The sequence below is a fragment of the Musa acuminata genome, chromosome BXJ1-2 (assembly GCF_036884655.1).
Source record: "Musa acuminata AAA Group cultivar baxijiao chromosome BXJ1-2, Cavendish_Baxijiao_AAA, whole genome shotgun sequence".
NCBI classification, from domain to species: domain Eukaryota; kingdom Viridiplantae; phylum Streptophyta; class Magnoliopsida; order Zingiberales; family Musaceae; genus Musa; species Musa acuminata.
In genome coordinates this window covers 19,544,413-19,551,437 of record NC_088328.1, presented here as the reverse complement: position 1 = coordinate 19,551,437, position 7,025 = coordinate 19,544,413, and positions in this window count along the sequence as shown.

The window sequence follows — 7,025 nt, the reverse complement described above, 5'->3', positions numbered from 1 at the left end:
ATTTGATCTCCCCTTTTATCATTATCAAAAAGAAGGAAAGAATATAATTTTATAATTTTTTTCCCTTTACATCAATATTTACATCATGACAAAGATAAATTTAAATCAAATATGATGAGGTATATAATTTATGAATACAATGGAGTATCATAAATAAATCATGACATGAAAGATATAATATCAAAGATTAATTGAATACCAAAATACATGATTCATATAGAAAATTTTCTCAAAATGTAAGAATCATACGAGAATAAAAGAAAATCTCAAGTTAAGAAATCAAGAGAATGTTCATAATTCGATTGGAAAAATCTCATTTAGATTCAAATCATCTAATTATCAAAATTATGTTCAAGAGATTCAAAATGACATAAATAAATTTATCAATCTCTTGAGATGCTAGCGATTTTCTTTCACCCCTTTTTCATTTTAAACAAGAAGGAAGAAGAGGAGAATTTTATAATGGTGCAATTCATTTCCTCCTTACATCAATGCTCTAAGCATCACATAAATACAAAGGTGTCATACGAAAATCATAAAATGAAAGATGGAAGATAAAAAAAGATCAATTATAAATGATTCATCTAAATAATTCTCCTTTTTAGTAATTAGCAAAAGGCAACATTTGAATTCAAAAACAAGATTTTGATTAAAAAAAAATTCTCATGTATCAAATATCGAGAAATCAAGATGAGGATTTATATAAAAATATCACAAATTATAATCAAGAGAAAAATCATTATTTATTTTTAACTCATTCAATTTATCAAATCAACAAAGTCACTTTTAAGATATTCATAAAAATGATAAAAATATATTCATCACTCTCTTTTTTAAAAAATCAATAAGATAGAGAAAAAAAATTTTAAGAAAAATATTTTTCTCTTTTTAGTTGTTTCAATTTAAGTGATTTGATTTTTTACAAGCATGACCAAGTTTTTATGTCAAATCAAAACACGTCGTTTAAACTCGAAAAAATAAGAAAAATATCAAAAAGTGTAACACATGATTCCAAAATATATGATTTCAAATCATTATTACTTCAAATCTTCATGCATAATATAAAATCATCAAGCATGATATCAAATATTTTAATATTTCTATTACATCATTGCATCATTAGAATATCAATCATGATTTCATTGAATATAAGACATTCAAAATCATTTTGTTTGTTATAGTAATATATTTTTCTTTTTAAGTGAATCTAACTTTTCATGCTTAGTACTAGGAGTTAACATGTCATTTTCATGCTCAAATTTTTAATTTTTTTAAATCACTAGAAAAAAAACATAATATATATTTTTATAATTTTTTTTACTAACTAATTTAAAAATAACTCATGAAAAAGAATCAAGTAATTTCAAAATAAAGTAAAGGAGTTTTGTTTAAGTTGTTTACCTCATTGTCGAGAGTCACCAAAGTGAAGTTTGCTACTTCATCTTCATCTTCATTGGTTTGCTCATTTTCAGATGCACTCGTTTCGTCCCAAGTCACTTTAAGTGTTTTTTTGTTCTTGGACAACTTTTTCTTTTTAAGTTCATTTTTATTCTTAATTTTATGTTTTATAAATTTTATAAATTTACTTATTTGGAGTTTTATGTCATCATTACTTGAGCTGTCACTCAAGTGGTCTTCTTTTGTTCGAAGTGTTAAGTCCTTCCTATTCTTTAGAAGGTAGTTATCGTATTCAATACAAGTAATTTCATACGTCATCAAAGACCCGATAAGTTCTTCAATCGGAAAATGGTTCAAGTCATTTCATTCTTGTATTGCCGCTATTTTTGAATTCCAATTTTTAGAAAGAGATCGTAAAACTTTATTAACAAGTTCAAGATTTGAAAAAACTTTTATCAAGTGCTTTTAAACCATTGACGACATCCTAAAACGGGTGTACATGTCTCCGATGGTTTCACTTGATTTTATACGAAATAATTCAAAATCACGCATTAAAAGATTTATCTTAGAATCTTTTACTCTACTAATATCTTTGTGTGTAGTTTCAAGAGTGTGCCAAATATCGAAAGTGGTTTCTTAAATAAAAACGTGATTAAATTCATTTTTGTCTAAGGTGTACAAAATAGAGCATTCATATCTCTAGCATTCAAAGAAAAAATTTTAAATCATTCTATTCATTCATTGGATTAAAAGACTTTTAAAAATTATTTTCAATGATATTCCATATATTGAAATATAAAAAAATCAAGAAAACTCTCATCCGAGTTTTCCAATATGCGTAGTCCGTCTCATTGAACATTGAAGGTCGAATGATAGAATGACTCTCTTAAAAGCCGAAAAAAGTTATTTCTCTTGGGTGTTAAATCAAACGAGAAAGAACGTGGCTTTGATACTAACTGTTAGGATCGAGTCGACACTAAGAGAGGGGGTGAATTAGTGTAGTAGATAAAAATATCGATTTTAAAAATTCTTCGTTTGATAAAACCGGATCGGAAAGATAACTTAAAATCTCATTCATATATGTAGTGAAAGCAGTAGGCAAGTAAAGCAGTTTGCAATGAAGGTAAATAGAAAGAATACAAATGCAAACCAAGTTTTATAGTGGTTCGATTATCGTGACCTACATTCACTCCCGATTCCTCTTCTGTTGAGGCCACTGACATCCACTGACAGTCTTCCTTTGATAGGCGAAAACCAACCACCTTCTTACAATTCTATTCTCTTTTTGACAGGCTCAAGAGATAACCTTTATACATCTCTTTTAGACATATATCTCTCTTCTCCCTTTAGAAGAACTTTCTAAATACTAGGAAGATAGACTCTACTCTTCAAAAGATATTACAATTTTTACTCAAGGATTCTTTCTCCTTTTTTAACTCACTTTCTTACCTTTCTAAGCAAGAAAGAGTGGGGTATTTATAGACCATAAATGGATTCAAATTTAGAGCCCAAAATTCAAATCCCCGAGATTTCAGGGTATGGGTGGTACCATGGCTTGCACTTGATGGTATGATACCGAGGGTGATGCAGAATAGGGAAGGTGTAGAATAGATTTCAAAAGAAAATTAATAACTTAGTTTTTTCAAATAGAAAATGAACGAACTCACAAAAAAAAAGTCGATAGTACAATCGTATTTGCTGGAATGAGTTTTCCATACAGAAAAGGAGCGAACTCATGAAGCAACTTTAGTAAAAACGATAAATAGCTTCCCACCAAGTTTAAAAACACAAAGGAATAGAAAAAGATTACCATCAAAAGGATAGTAAATAAGGATACAGAACTATAAGCAAAAGACTCACTACTCAAGGACGCATCCAAGAGTTACAGAGTTCAAGAGAGCACTCCAAAAGAGCTTATGCCAATATCCTCAGTTTCTAAAGTCCTTTCTAAGCCCTAAATACCAAAATAAATACTAGTGCATGAAATAACCCTTCATGCATAGGGAATTTCGAAGTTAAGTGTTTACAACTGCTAACTAACTCCTTTAATGCATTCCTTAGCCATGAAGAAAAGCAACTTGAAACAACTTTACCATTGTGCAGCGAATATGCTGATGAGTTGTCTTATCTAAGTGGGCTTAGTTGAAGATTATGAGGTAATATTATTGGCTGAAAAAAATAGCATATCATTAGCAAAGTCCATATGAGCATATTGTAGCAAATTAGACACTCCCGTGTCATGGTACCATCGCTTGCAGCCTAACACTCGGTGGTACCATCGCCCAGTCTGACGGTACCACTGCCTGACAGCCTCGGAGACCGAGTTTTCGAGATTTCCAACTCACAAGCGGTTCTACTTCCTGTTCTAGCAGTGCCACCGCCTGACCAAACTTTTAGGTCACTGAATAAGCCTCTCGATGAGCCCAAATCAGTCCCAATTAAGGCCCAATTGACCCCTAATTGAGTTAGCATTATTACACCAAAATCTAACTCAATTAGCCCCCTAAACTACTTCGATCTTAGACAAATGATTACAAAGAATGAATCCTTTGTCCGGCATGTCATTGGTTCATCCGGCGCTTGTCCGATCCTTCGGCGCATCGTCCTCTCCTTCAACATATTGCCCAATCGGCATGTTTACTCCCACAACTTCCAATCTCCTTGGTGCAATGTCCGATCTTTCGGCTCGATGCCTGAATTCACGGCACGAAGTATTCTGCCGACACATAGACCGATCCTCCGGCCCGACATCCAATCTTATGACATGTTCACTCCGGCACAATGTCCGATTCCTCATGCTTTAATCAATTTACCTCTCCTTGATCGAAGCTAGTCCTACGTCACTCAAAATCCAGATTAGATCACAAATTCATCAATTGATTTCATTATCAAAATCCGAGATTCAACGATCTCCCCTTTTTTTTATTATGACAATCAATTAATGACAGAGTTAACCTTAACTCCCCCTTTCAATATGCTATATTGATAGATCCTTGAATTCAAGTCAAAACAATATTTCATCATGTATATATGCAATACATTATATGCATATCATTACAATGCATGCATCATTATGATATCAAAATATCAATGTATATTCTCCCCCTTTATCATCGACAAAAAGAAGTGCATCTAGTCAATTTTTTAAGATATAATTTTAAATCATTGCAACATAATCTTAAGTTTTATCATCATGCAAGCTAGTATTTTTTTTTTCTCTTTTGAGAAGTGTAATTTTTTGCTTCCTTTACAAAGCGCAATCTAGCAAAATTTTACATCATTTTATAACATGAAAGCTAGAAAAAAAAAATTATCTCCTCCTTTGTCATTGTCAAAAAGAAGGGAAGAATATAATTTTATAATTCTTTTCGCTTATATCAATTTTCGCATCATAACAAAGATAAATTTAAATCAAATATGATGAGGTATATAATTTATGAATATAAGGGAGTATCATAAATAAATCATGACTTGAAAGGTATAATATCAAAGATTATTTGAATACCAAATTACATGATTCATATAGAAAATTTTCTCAAAATGCAAGAATCATACGAGAATAAAAGAAAATCTCAAGCTAACAAATCAAGAGAAGGTTCATGATTCGATTGAAAAAATCTCATTTAGATTCAAATCATATGATCATTAAAATCATTTTTAAGAGATTCAAAATAACATAAATAGATTTATCAATCTCTTGAGATGCTAGCGATTTTCTTTCTCTCCTTTTTCATTTTAAACAAGAAGAAAAAAGATGAAAATTTTATAATGGTGTAATTCATTTACTTCTTAGATCGATGCTCTAAGTATCACATAAATACAAATGTGTCATATGAAAATCATGACATGAAAGATGAAAGATCAATTATTAATGATTCATATAAATAATTCTTCTTTTTTAGTAATTAACAAAAAAAAAACATAGAAGTTTAAAAATAAGATTTTGATTCATAGAAAAATCTCATGTATTAAATATCGAGAAATCAAGATGATTCATATAAAAAATATCATAAGTTATAATCAAGAGAAAAATCATCATTTATTTCAACTCATTCAATTTGTCAAATCACCCAAATCACTTTTAAGAGATTCATAAAAATGATACAAATAGATTCATCACTATCTTTTTTTTTTATAAATCAATAAGATAGAGAAAAAAAATTTTAAGAAAAATATTTTTCTCTTTTTAGTTGTTTCAATTTAAGTGATTTGGTTTCTTACAAGCATGCCCAAGTTTTTATATCAAATCAAAACATGTATCATCGTTTAAACTCGAAAAAGCAAGAAAAATTATTAAGATCAAAAAGTGTAACACATAATTCCAAACCATATGATTTCAAATCATCAATTACTTCAAATCCTCATGCATAATATAAAATCATCAAGCATGATACAAAACCTTTTAATATTTTCATTACATCATTAAAACATGAAACATATTTCATTGAACATAAAACATTCAAAATCATTTTGTTTGTTATAGTAATGTATATATTTTTTTTAAAGTGAATCTAACTTTTCATGCTTACTACTAGAAGTTAACATGTCCTTTTCAAGCTCAAATTTTTAATTTTTTTCACTAGAAAAAAGAAGAATGATATATATTTTTATAATTTTTTTAATTTTTTATAACTAATTTAAAAATAACTTATGAAAAAGCATCAAATAATTTCAAAATAAAGTAAAGGAGTTTTGTTTGAGTTGTTTACCTCATTGTCGAGAGTCACCAAAGCGAAGTTTGCCACTTCATTTTAATCGGTTTGCTCTTCGTCTTTGGATGTACTCGTTTCATCCAAAGTCACCTTAAATGCTATATTATTTTTTTTTATAACTTTTCCTTTTTAAGTTTATTTTTATTTTTAGTTTTATATTTTATAAATTTTATAAATTTACTTGTGAGGCATTCTATATCATCATTACTTGAGCTATCGCTTAAGTGGTCTTCTTTTATTCGAAATGTCAAGTTCTTCCTATTCTTTGAAACGTAGTTCTCATGTTCAATATAAGTGTCATCAAAGACCTGATATGTTCTTCAATCGGAAAATGGTTCAAGTTTTTTAATTCTTATATTGTCATTATTTTGAATCCCAAGAGATAATAAAATTTTATTAATAATTTTCACTCTTTACTTACAACCCTTTTTCTTCTTATTTTTTTCCTCATTCTCCTCATCGGATGAGGTAAATAATAATTTAATACTTTTAGAATTATGTACATTTTGCTCAGAAGACTTTATCTTCCAGCTCAATTATATTAATAACAAATTTATCATCTTATGTGTCTTTTGCAAAATGCGAGCCGATGACAATAGGATGCACTCTTCCTTCTATATCTAATTTTGTTTTTTTAATATTTAAAATAATATTTGCAACATAAATGTTTTCGGAATGTTGATCTATCGACTGAAAATTCTGGCCTCGGTTCAATTAAATTGAACTGACTCACCAAACCATTTGAAATTTATTTTTTTAATTATTTAAAATAAAATAAAATATTCAAATTATCTTACTAATAATTTTTCGATTTAATTTAATTCGGCTCTTGTCGATTCTATTTATACCGGTTTGAAAACCCATTGCTATATTCAAATGACCTGAAATGTATATATATTGACGATTTTGCGAACG